Source organism: Amblyraja radiata, chromosome 9, assembly GCF_010909765.2.
Source record: "Amblyraja radiata isolate CabotCenter1 chromosome 9, sAmbRad1.1.pri, whole genome shotgun sequence".
Taxonomy (NCBI): domain Eukaryota; kingdom Metazoa; phylum Chordata; class Chondrichthyes; order Rajiformes; family Rajidae; genus Amblyraja; species Amblyraja radiata.
Genome location: NC_045964.1, coordinates 4,949,176 through 4,960,917, shown reverse-complemented (window position 1 = coordinate 4,960,917; position 11,742 = coordinate 4,949,176). Strand labels below are relative to the sequence as shown.

The 11,742-nt window shown below is 45.7% G+C and overlaps 1 protein-coding gene across 1 annotated transcript in view; it reads left to right on the top strand.

Annotated features, from left to right (window-relative positions):
- The first annotated feature begins 295 nt into the window (after positions 1-295).
- Positions 296-11,742, top strand: part of lrr1 (leucine rich repeat protein 1) — a 35,148-nt gene continuing 23,701 nt past the window's right edge. The window contains exon 1 of the mRNA XM_033026552.1: positions 296-406. The gene's annotated coding sequence lies outside the window, so the exon portion shown is untranslated. The remainder of the gene's footprint in view (positions 407-11,742) is intronic.

The window sequence follows — 11,742 nt, the reverse complement described above, 5'->3', positions numbered from 1 at the left end:
GGTCAGTACACCAACTACAGCGCCGCCTGTGGCCGCGGCCGGTCACTACACCAACTACAGCGCCGCCTGTGGCCGCGGCAGGTCAGTACACCAACTACAGCGCCGCCTGTGGCCGCGGCCGGTCACTACACCAACTACAGCGCCGCCTGTGGCCGCGGCCGGTCACTACACCAACTACAGCGCCGCCTGTGGCCGCGGCCGGTCAGTACACCAACTACAGCGCCGCCTGTGGCCGCGGCCAGTCACTGCTACTGCTGCTGCCATTGGTGGCGGTGTGTGGACCAATGTGTGTCTGGGCGGGAGACTGGAAGGCCGGAAGGCCGGCGGCTTGTTGTCGGCGAGTGACCGGCATCGCCAGAGCCCGGCTTTCATTGTCAGCTCAGTGCCGGGGCTCCGGGACCTCACGGTAAGCGGCCTTCGGTTGCGGAGGACATTGCCCCGCCGGTCCCTGGTTGAAATCTCCATGTACTTAACCCCATCCCATCGCTCTCCTTACAGAAGGGAACAAAGTTTATAACTGGCAGGTATAGAATTAGGCCGTTCGGCCCATCGAGTCTACACCGCCATTCAACACTGGCTGATCTATCTCGCCCTCCTAACCCCATTCTCCTGCCTTCTCCCCATAACCCCTGACACTTGCACTAATCAACAACCTATCTATCTCTGCCTTAAAAATGTCCACTGACGTGGCCTCCACAGCCTTATGTGGCAAAGAATTCCACAGATTCACCACCCTCTGACTAAATAAATTACTCCTCATCTCCTTCCTAAAGGAAAGTCCTTTAATTCTGAGGCTACGACCTCTGGTCCTAGACTGTCCTACTAGTGGAAACATCCTCTCCACATCCACTCTATCCAGGCCTTTCATTATTCTGTACATTTCAATAAGGTTCTCTCCCCAAAGTTGGAGTTATAGCCCTGTCCCACGGTGCGAGTTCATTCCAAGAGCTCTTCCGAGTTTAAAAAAAATCAAACTCGTGGTAAGCACGGAGAATGAACGTAGCGGGTACGTCGGAGCTCGGGGACGTCTCTTATCGGCTCGTAACTCTAACGGCAGGTACTCGGGAAGACTCGCTAACGGCAGGTTAGCTCGGGAAGACTCGTGAAGATTTTTCAACATGTTAAAAATTGTCCACGAGAGCCCCGAGTACCGACCAGTGGCCATTACCGTAAATCTCCGCATCTTGGAATGAACTCGTACCGTGGGACAGGGCTTTGAATCTGCCCCATGTGTTACAAAATGTCAGTAAAGACAGAAGGCTGGCACTACTCGGTGGGTGAGGCAGCATCTGTGGAGAGAGAAACAACTGGCGGTTTGAGTCAGTGATCTTGTATAACACCCGGACAAGTGAGAGAGCTTGCAGGTGCTCCCCAATCTGCTGAATGCTTCTTCAGATATCCAGTGTCCGGTTCTATGATGTTTGCCTCAGAAGTATGTTTCTTCGTTTCTTTTTTTAGAATATGGATATTTGCTGGCACATTCAGCATTTATTATCCATTGCTAATTGTCTTTGAAGCTGGTCATGAACTATGGATGATTGAGCCCCCCAGACTATTGTTGGGGACGGTGTTCCATTATTTAGACTCATGTTCAGTGACAGTGATATTTCTAAGTCAGAATTTTCTGTAACTTGGAGGAAAAATTGATGATGGTGATCTTCCTTGGCATTCATGATGGCAGAGGTTGCAAGTTTGGGAGGTGCTGTTATAGGGGGGTTTCACGGCAGTCGGGTCATGACCCATGACCTGTACTGTTGCTACGCTACTCCAAATGGAGTACAGGCGATGTACTGCAGGTAGGTACTTACCATTGTTTCCAACGTAGCGGGCCCGTTAAAACCCGCCGAAAATGTCAATTTTTGCACTGCAAATAATTATGGAAATCGGGATAAGCGTGTGAGACATTTAACCTTCTTCAGAATTCCAAAAGTGAGGAGAAATGGCGGTAGATAGAAGTGAGAGCTGAAGGGACAACAACAGACAGAGTGCTTAGCGAACATTGGCCGTTTGCTCACTGCATTTCATCAACTAAGGCATTATTTGTGTTTTTTCTTGATTTCTTTGGCATCTAAAAAGTTTCAGAAGTGATAAATCTGGCTGTAAATTTATTTAAATCGCTCACGGTTCTCAAGTGGGTTTTTACATACAAAATGAAAATGCATCTGAAGAAAAATTTACAGCCAGATTGATCACTTCTGAGACTTTTTAGATACCAAAGGAATCAAGAAAAAACACAAATAATGCCTTACGGTTGATGAAATGCAGTGAGCAAACGCGATAATTCCCATTATTTTCAATTACGATATCTGCACAGCCAATGTTTACCAAGCACTTTAGCTGCTGTTGTCCCTTCAGCTCTTGCTTCTCTTTACCTTCATTTCACTTCACGTTTGGAATTCTAAAGTTGGGTACATGTCTCTCACACTTACCCCGGCTTCCACAATTTTTATCAGCGTAAAACATCAACATTTTGGCGGTTTTTAACAGGCAGGAAATTACGCGTTTCTTGCATTAATAACATGTGACGGATGTCCTCCAGATGGATTGAGCGGCTCCGTGCGTCAAGCCCTCTGACCCAGTGACCTTACGTGCAACCCCCCTATAGAGTCAGCACAGAATCGAGCCTTTCAGCCTAGCGAGTACATGTGGCCCATTAAGTACTCATCTAAAGGGCGACGTGTGGTGCAGCAGTAGGGCTAATGCCTCACACCGCCAAAGACCCAGGTTCGATCCTGACTGTATGGAGTCTGTACTTCTCCCCGTGACCTGAGTGGAATTTGTCCGAGATTTTTGGTTTCCTCCTACACACCAAAGATGTACAGGTTTGAAGGTTAATTGGCTTGTTATAAATGTAAAATAGTCCCTAGTGTGTGTAGGGTAGTGTTAATATGCGGGGATTGCTGGTCAGTGTGGGCCGAAGGGCCTGTTTCCATGCTGTATCTCTAAACTAAAACTAAGCTAAACTAAAAGACACACAAAATGTTAGAGTAACTCAGCAAGTCAGGCAGCACCTCTGGAAAACCATGATAGGTGATGTTTAGGGTCAGGACCCTTCTTCAGACGCTGCCTGACTCACTGAGTTACCATTACTTTGTGTCTTTTGTGTTTGTAAACCAGAATCTGCAATTCCTTGTTTTTACGTACCCATCTACACTAATTTCAATTACTGAGACTTTGCAGCCTTCAGTGCCTTGGCAATTGAAGTGTTTGCCTAATTTGTTAAATATTGAGAGTACTAATCCCCATCAGACAGTTTCCCCAGATTCCAACCACCCTCTAGGTGAAAAGATTCTTCCTTGCATCTCCTCAAAACCTTTTCCCCGAAACCTATACCATCTAAATGTAGATGCTACTGTGAGGGGAAAGGTTTCCCAGCCTTCTCTCCTCACAACTGAAATATTTAATTCCAGGCAACACCCTGGAATTCCAGGCAACACCATGGTGAATTTCCTCTGCGGTCTCTTCAAAGTCACACAGCCTGGTCACCAGAACTGTCCCAAGTACTCCAGCTGATGCCTAACCAATGTTTTGTGAAGTTGTACATTACCTCCCTGCTGTAGATTCAATGCCTTTGTTCATGAATGCACCCATTGCCTTATCTCCTTGTGCTGTTCACTGTGTGGATCCTTGGACTGTCATGCTGATGGCCTTGCCATCCATGATGTATCCAATATCATCCTGTTGCCTATAACTATCTTCCTCACTATCCCCAACACCACCTCATTTTCATGGGGTGCCTTCACCCAAAGGACTATTAGAGTCATCTGGCTGAAGGACAAGTGCATTTCGTAGATGACGCGGACTGAAGACAAGCTCCGCTGGTGATGAAGAGATTGAATAGAATGTGCAGTGAGTGATACTGGTTGTTGCTACTCCTTAAACTGTTGGTTTTAGAGTCATGGAGCCCTAGAGTGACACAGCGTGGAAACGGGCCCTTTGGCCCAACTTGCCCACATTGGCCAACATGTCCCAACTACACTAGTCCCACCTGCCCGTGTTTGGTCCATGTACCTGACTAACTGTTTCTTAAATGTTGGGATAGTCCCTGCCTCAGCTTAAACCTACAGTATGTCCTCTAGTCCTCGATTCACCTACTCTGGGCAAGAGACTGCATTTACCCGATCTATTCCTCTCATGATTTTATACACCCCTATATAATCAAGTTTTAGTAAGATAGGTTTCAGTAGAAGCCCTGTCAATGTTTGATGTTCTGGACCTTGTCTGATTCATACTCGTCTATAGATTGTCAGGACCAAGGCTCATGGGATAACGTGTGGCAAATGGAATATCTGCAAGTCCCAGATTTGTTTTACCAGATTAAATTATCATCTCATTGTGATTATGGTGATTGCTTTGTGGACATGCAATCAATTTGCTAATACAGACAAACTAAGATTTAGTACTAAGGATGAACGATGGTTTAGTAAAGAGCAAATTGTTTCTTGTTTGATGGTCAGAAGACACAAGTACTCCAAAGAGATGAGGTACAGGTGTAATGAAAACTCTTGCATGCAGCAGCATTATAGGCACATAAACTCTGACAATGCACAAGACAAATTATATAAGACAGTAGACAGTAGACAAAGACTGCCAAAAAAAAAACCAACAAAATATTTGAGCTAAAACGCTATTGGGAAACGAGACCAAGTCAGTGTCAGAGGTGTTTTGTTACTGAGATGGAATTGGGGTTGTGTCTTCAGTCTGAAGAAGAATCTCAACCAGAAAAATCACCCGTTCCTTCTATCCAGAGATGCTTCCTGTCCCCCTGAGTTACTCCGACATTTTGTGTCTATCTTTAGAGTAGTGCAGGTTAGTTCAGGGATGTGGTAGTTGTAGGAAAGTATCTATCTCTGAATCTGTTGGTGTGGGACCGCAGACTTCTGTACCCCCTGCCCAATGGTATGTGGATATGCAAGACAGAGGATTCCCAAGGCATCTTTGAGGGATGTCTAAAATGCAACAGACTGAGGAAGTGGGGAAAGTGGAATGGAGTCCTTGTGGGAAGTGGGATGGGAGAGGTAGTGTCAGGATCGCACGGCATCTGCAGGCTTGAAATGGATGTTTCTGTCTCGTCTGCCTCTGAGACTGAGAGAAAAAAGGGCAGTCGGGCATGGACATCAAAATGAGGGCAGAGTGGAAATCAGTGAAGAACGTTTTGAATTCTGAGTGCTGGAGGCAGCGTCAATCAAATGCAATGGTCGATGCAGTGGAAACAGAGTGGAAGGAGTGGTCTGCCACGTATGGAAAGGACAAGTATAGCTTGAGCCCACAAAAAATATCTGCAGCTGCACTGTCCATCTGCAGGAAGTGAGAGAAGTTGAAGGAGAAATAGTTCACTTTGACTAGGTGACTGAGTGCTGGAGGAGGGGAACTGGCTGGGCCTCTCTCTGTTCAGGGAAGGAGCAGAGAGCCTTCAGGGAATGGAGGTGAAGCTGAACTCGTTGTGGCCAGGGAACTGAACTATCGAAGAGCATCAAAGAGGAAAGGATGGAGTCACGGTTGGAAAAGTAAGTTTGATGGGACGAGAGCCGGCAGAAACATTGGTCCTGCTTGTGCATCTTGAGCAGAAGGAAAATGTGGGACTTGTCTGATTTGGAAGGTAAAGGAGGGAAACTGTACTGAAACAAAGTTTGTGACTGTTGGGGAGAAATGCCTTAATGCTCATAAGACGTTGGAGCAGAATTACGCCATTCGGCCCATTAAGTCTACTCCACCATCCAATCATGGCTGATCCCACTCTCCTTTTGTCTACCTTTGACTTTTCCAGCATCTGTAGTTCTTTCTTCACATCCAGGAAATGTTTGATGTACCAATGGTCCAAAGGGAGGTATGAGGGTGTCTAGGATCTGATGTCTAGGATCTGATATTTGGCCTCTACGTGTTGGCAAGTTTGAAGACAACGTCAGGACTGATTCTTAATGAGCAGAATTATTTTTTTTAAAGAGACGGCTTCGTTTGTTTGTTTTACAGTAGCCAATTAGTTTTACAATATAAACTATAGTAAATTTGGACAGCCCATTACACAAATCAGTGAAATAAAATCGTCCCTTTTTCAAGCTGTTGATTTCACTCGTGATTTTCAAATTTTTGAACTAGTATTTTCAAATTTGGATACCCACTTGCACAATCTCATTCATTCCTCAACTTGTGGTCCGAACCTGCATTGATTCCTTGATTTTCAAAATAATATACTATTTTTCCTTTCATATCCTTCTTTAAACTCTACAATCTTAAACCCTACAATCCTTAGATTCTCCTTTGGTACACCACCACCGAAGGAGGCAGCTTGAACCATTGTGCTCATGTTGGCCAGAAAAAAATGATTTGGTCTAATCACCCTTTTCAGCACTGGGTCCATAACAATGCAGGTGAGAGAGCTCACTCAACTCCTGATCCAAGTGCTTGTGAATGTGGTGAAGGTTTCTGCATTAGCATTACTCTTCAGATGAAAGAAACATTTCTGGGGTGGGAGATTGCAACCTCCATGTGGTCCGCCCTGTTTCGACGAATGCAATCAACCTGGCATGCACAATCAAGTAAGATCAAATAGAACAAGTTGTCCTATAACTTTAGGCTGTGTACGCCATACGCAAGAGGAAGAAGAAGAAAGAAACATTTCTCATCTCCCCTCTTCCTTCCAGTGCTCACAACTTGTTGTCTTCTTTGCAAAACGAATAATCCTTTATTTTTGAGCGTTCCCAGGGATGTTGTACTTCTAATACATCTTGATTAAATATATTCCTTGTCTCCGTTATACGATATGAAACATTCCCAACCTTTCCAAAGGGTCTCGACCCGAAATGTCACCCATTCCTTCTAGCCAGAGATGCTGCCTGTCCCGCTGGGTTACTCCAGCATTTTGTGTCTATCTTTGGTGTAAACCAGCATCTGCAGTTCCTTCCGATTCATAGAATTGGGCTTCAGCCATTGCTACAATCTGCTAAATATGAAGGAAGGAACTGCAGACGCTGGTTTACACCGAAGATAGACACAAAATGCTGGAGTGACTCAACGGGACAGGCAGCAGAAGGAATGGGTGACGTTTCAGATCGAGACCCTTTTTCAGAATGAAGAATTCCTTCTCTCCAAAGATGCTGCCTGTCCTGCTGAGTTACTCCAGCATTTTGTGTCTATTTCTGGTAAATGTCTTCTGCAACCTTCTGGGTGTTATCTCTTCTCTCCTACAACATATGGACTGGCAAGGTACACAGTTCTCTGTCTGAAAACCTAAGTACTTTATTAGCCTAACAGCTCTAGCATTACCACCCTCCAATACAAGCACGAATCTCATATGCCCCATTAATTATCTTCTTGACAAGGTTCTGGCATGCATTTAAGATCCCCGTACATTTGAATATCCTATGTCCATTGACCCAATGAAAGTCATGGGCTGCTTGTAACCAAATTTGTTCATGTTTTTGGCAGCGCAGTTGTGAGTTAACAAAGCTGTTGCTTCACAGCTCTAGAGAACCCAGGTTTAATCCTGACCTTGTGTGCAGTCTGTGTGAAAATTTGCATGTTCTCCCTGTGATCGTGTGGGTTTCCTCCGTTCGATCCGATTTCCTCCCACATTCCAAAGACGTGGGTTGGTAAGTGACCTCTGTAAATTGCCCTCATTTGTAGGGTGAGGGGTGGAATGTGAGGGGAGATGAAGGGTGTGTGAAGAGAATAAAAGTGGGATTGGTTTGAGTGTGTGCTGATGACTGGAGTGAACCCAAGGGGCCTTTGGTCCTGTCTGCATTCTGCAGTACTCCAACTGTTGCCTAACTAGGGCTCTATTCACTGCTAGCATGACCTCCTTAGTTTTAAGCACCGACACTTGCCATTAAATAACATTATTTACCATTTTAATTCCTTTCTGTACTTGCATGCTAACCTCTACGAGACCACCCAGACCCTCCTGTACAGCAGTATTCTTAAATCTCTGCATTTATGCATTCTGCTTTTCTATTTTACGAAAACTTTGCAGTTAACTGCATTGTTCTTGACTTGCCAAATTTTCACCCAGTCAACATGCCTCTCAAAACCTGCTTTCCCATCTTAAAAAAAAAAAATCACAATAAACATAATTCATAGTAAAGAATATATACAACTGCAAAATTTCTTCTGACACACTCGGAGGCTGAGGATTTGCGTCGATTCATAGTGTTCACAAAATGTTAACCTGACACCCTTGCCACTCATGTGCCCCCCTGGGGTGATATCCCTTCCCTTATTTGATGGCTGCCGTTTGTGGAAAGATTCTGCCGAACCAACACCTTTGACCACAAGTCCATCGGGCAGTGGTCAGCACGGAATATCCTGCAGGCACTGCAGGGAAATGACTCCATGGATCCTGTGGTGTGGTTCCCAGAGCAGACTGCCCAGCTTGTCTGGCGAACTACCTCATCGCCACAACTCCCCAACAAGCACCAAGACCTGGCTTGGCTGGCGGTGAGGGGAGCTCTCCGTCAGATCTTTCCCGCACCGTCGGAACCTCACTACCAGCGCACGCTGCCCTCGGGACGGCGAGGAGACCTCTTCACAGAGTGTGGCTTTGCAAAGAGAGTCTGGAGCAGTTTGCAAGGATCCCACTCACGGTTAATCCCAAAGAGCTCCGTCACAGAGGACTCTCTGATCTACGGACTGTTCCCAGGGACGCATTCAGGGATGGACATCAAGTGCTGCTGGAAGGTCATCAACTCTGTGAAAGACGCTCTGTGGTCTGCAAGAACTATGTTGACCTCCCAGCAGAGCGAGATGTCCATCAGGGAATGTTGCTGCCTAGCCCGCTCCAGACTGCAGGAGTACATGCTGAGTACTTGCTTGGTGCAGCCAACGCCAAAGCTCTGTGGGGAAGGAGGGGTCTGGGTATTCTCATAGAGGTTAGCATGCAAGTCCAGCAAGGAATTAATATGGGAAATCATGTTATTTATTGCAAATAAAACTAAGGAAGTCATAGAGTGTTACAGTGTGGAAACAGGTCCTTCGGCCCAACTTGCCCACACCGGCCAAAGTGTCCCAGCTACACTTGTCCCACCTGCCAGCATTTGGTTCATATCCCTCCAAACCTGTCCTATCCATGTAACTGTCTAACTGTTTCTTAAATGTTGGGATAGTCCCTCCTCTGGCAGCTTGTTCCACACATCCACCACCCTTTGTGTGAAAAAGTTATACCTCAGATTCCTATTAAATCTTTTCCCATTCACCTTAAACCAGTGTCCTCTGGTCCCCGATTCACCTACTCTGGGCAAGAGACTCTGTGCATCCACCCAATCTATTTCCTCATGTGAGCTTATACACCTCCATAACATCGCCTCTCATCCTCCTGCGCTCCAAGGAATAGTCCCAGCCTACTCATCCTCTGCCTATAGCTCAGACCCTCTAGTCCTGGCAACATTTTTGTAAATGTTCTTTGTACCCTTTCCAGCTTAACATCTTTCCCATAACATGGTGCCCAGAACTGAACACTATACTATAAATGTGACCTCACCAATGTCTTATACAACTGCAACATGACCTCCCAACTTCAATACTCAATACTCTGACTGATGAAGGCAAATGTGCCAAAAGCTTTTTTGACCATCAGATCTACCTGCAACTCCACCATCAGGGAGCTATACACCTGCACACCTAGATCCCTCTGCTCTACAACACACCACAGAGCCCTACCATTCACTGTGTAGGTCCTGCCCATGTTAGACTTCCCAAAATACAACACCTCACATTTTTCTGCATTAAATTCCATCAACCATTCCTCAGCCCACCTGGCCAATTGATCAAGATCCTGCTGCAATATTTCACAACCATCTTCACTATCTGCAAAACCACCCACTTCATCTGCAAACTTGCTAATCTTGCCGTGAATGTTCTCATCTAAATCATTGATATAGATGACAAACAGTAATGGGCCCAGCACCGAACCCTGACACTCACCACTGAATAGAGGCCCTAGTGAGGCAACAATTGGAGTATTGTGTACAGCGCTAGCCTCCTTATTTAAAAGCAAATATATTTACTTTGGAGAAGATTTGCCCAGATGATTCTGGGGATGAAGAAATTGTTGTGTGCAGAAAGACTGGGCCATGTTCATTGAATTTAGAAAAATGAAAGGTGGTCTCATTGAAACCTTAAAAGTTCTGAGGGGACAAAGTAGATATTGTGAGGATGTTTCCCTTTGTGGAATAATCTAGAACAAGGGGGCATTGTTTCTTTGAGGGCACAGTTTTAAATTTTGTGCATTTAAAATATGAGATTGAGGAATTTTTTACAATTCTTTACAATTTTCTATCCAGAGAGTTGTGGATTACTGAATGTTTAAGAAAGAACTGCAGATGCTGGAAAAATCAAAGGTAGACAAAAATGCAGCGGGTGAGGCAGCATCTATGGAGCGAAGGAATAGGTGACGTTTCAGACTGAAGAAGGGTCTCAACCCGAAACGTCACCTATTCCTTCGCTCGATAGATGCTGTCTCACCCGCTGAGTTTCTCCAGCATTTTTGTGTACCTGTGGATTACTGAATGTATTCAAGGTGCTGATAGATCATACAGCTTGCTTACATTTCTTGTACAATTGTATTTTCCAATTTCCAAGTCACTAATCTCTGGCATATCCACCATTTTGCACTCTTCCTCCTTAATTGCAGTGTCTGTATCATAAATATTACCGACTTGCTCATGTTGCCATCTCTGTTGCCTTTTATCATTCTAATATATTAATAGCCCTGTTCCATGGTACAAGTTCATTCCAAGAGCTCTCCCGAGTTTAAAAAAAATCAAACTCGTGGTAAGCACGGAGAATGAACGTAGCGGGTACGTCGGAGCTCGGGGACGTCTCTTAGCGGCTTGTAACGCTAACGGCAGATACTCGGGAAGACTCGCTAATGGCAGGTAAGCACGGGAAGACTCGTGAAGATTTTTCAACATGTTGAAAAATGTCCACGAGAGCCCCGAGTACCGACAAGTGGCCATTACCGTAAATCTCCGAGTTCGAATCAGGGCAAACTTGGGAGAGCTCTTGGAATGAACTCATACCGTGGGACAGGGCTTTTACTTTCTTTTGTAATGCTTATTTCCTTTTAAATTCTGTAGTTTTCTTTTAGTTTCGTTTTTTAGAGATACAGGCTGGAAACAAGCCCTTCGGCCCGCCGAGTCCACACCACACAGTGATCCCCGCACGCTAACACTATCCCACTAGGGACAATTTAACATTTATACCAAGCCAATTAATCCACAAACCTGTACGTCCTGTAGTGTGGGAGGAAACAGAAGATCTCAGAGAAAACCCACGGCGGTCACAGGGATAACGTACGAACTCCGTACAGACAAGCGCCCGTAGTCAAGATCTGGTGCTGTAAGGCAATAGCTCCACCGCTATTATACCTCACATTTTTGCTTTCCTAATCCCTTTTTGAAACTGCCTCCACCACCACTCCTGGAGGCGCATTCCAGGCACCCTCTCATAATTTGGCGGTGCGGTGGCACAGCGGTAGTGTTGCTGCCTTACAGCGCTTGCAGTACCAGAGACCTGGGTTCGATCCCGACTACGGGTGCTGTCCGTGCAGAGTTTGTATGTTCTCCCTGTGACTACGTGGGATTTCTCCGAGATCTTTGGTTCCCTCCCACACTCCAAAGACGTACAGGTTTGTAGGTCAATTGGCTTGGTATAATTGTAAATTGGCCCTGGTGTGTGTAGGGTAGTATTAGTGTGCGGGGATCGCTGGTCGGTGCGGACTCAGTGGGCACCGTGCTGTTACCGTGCTGC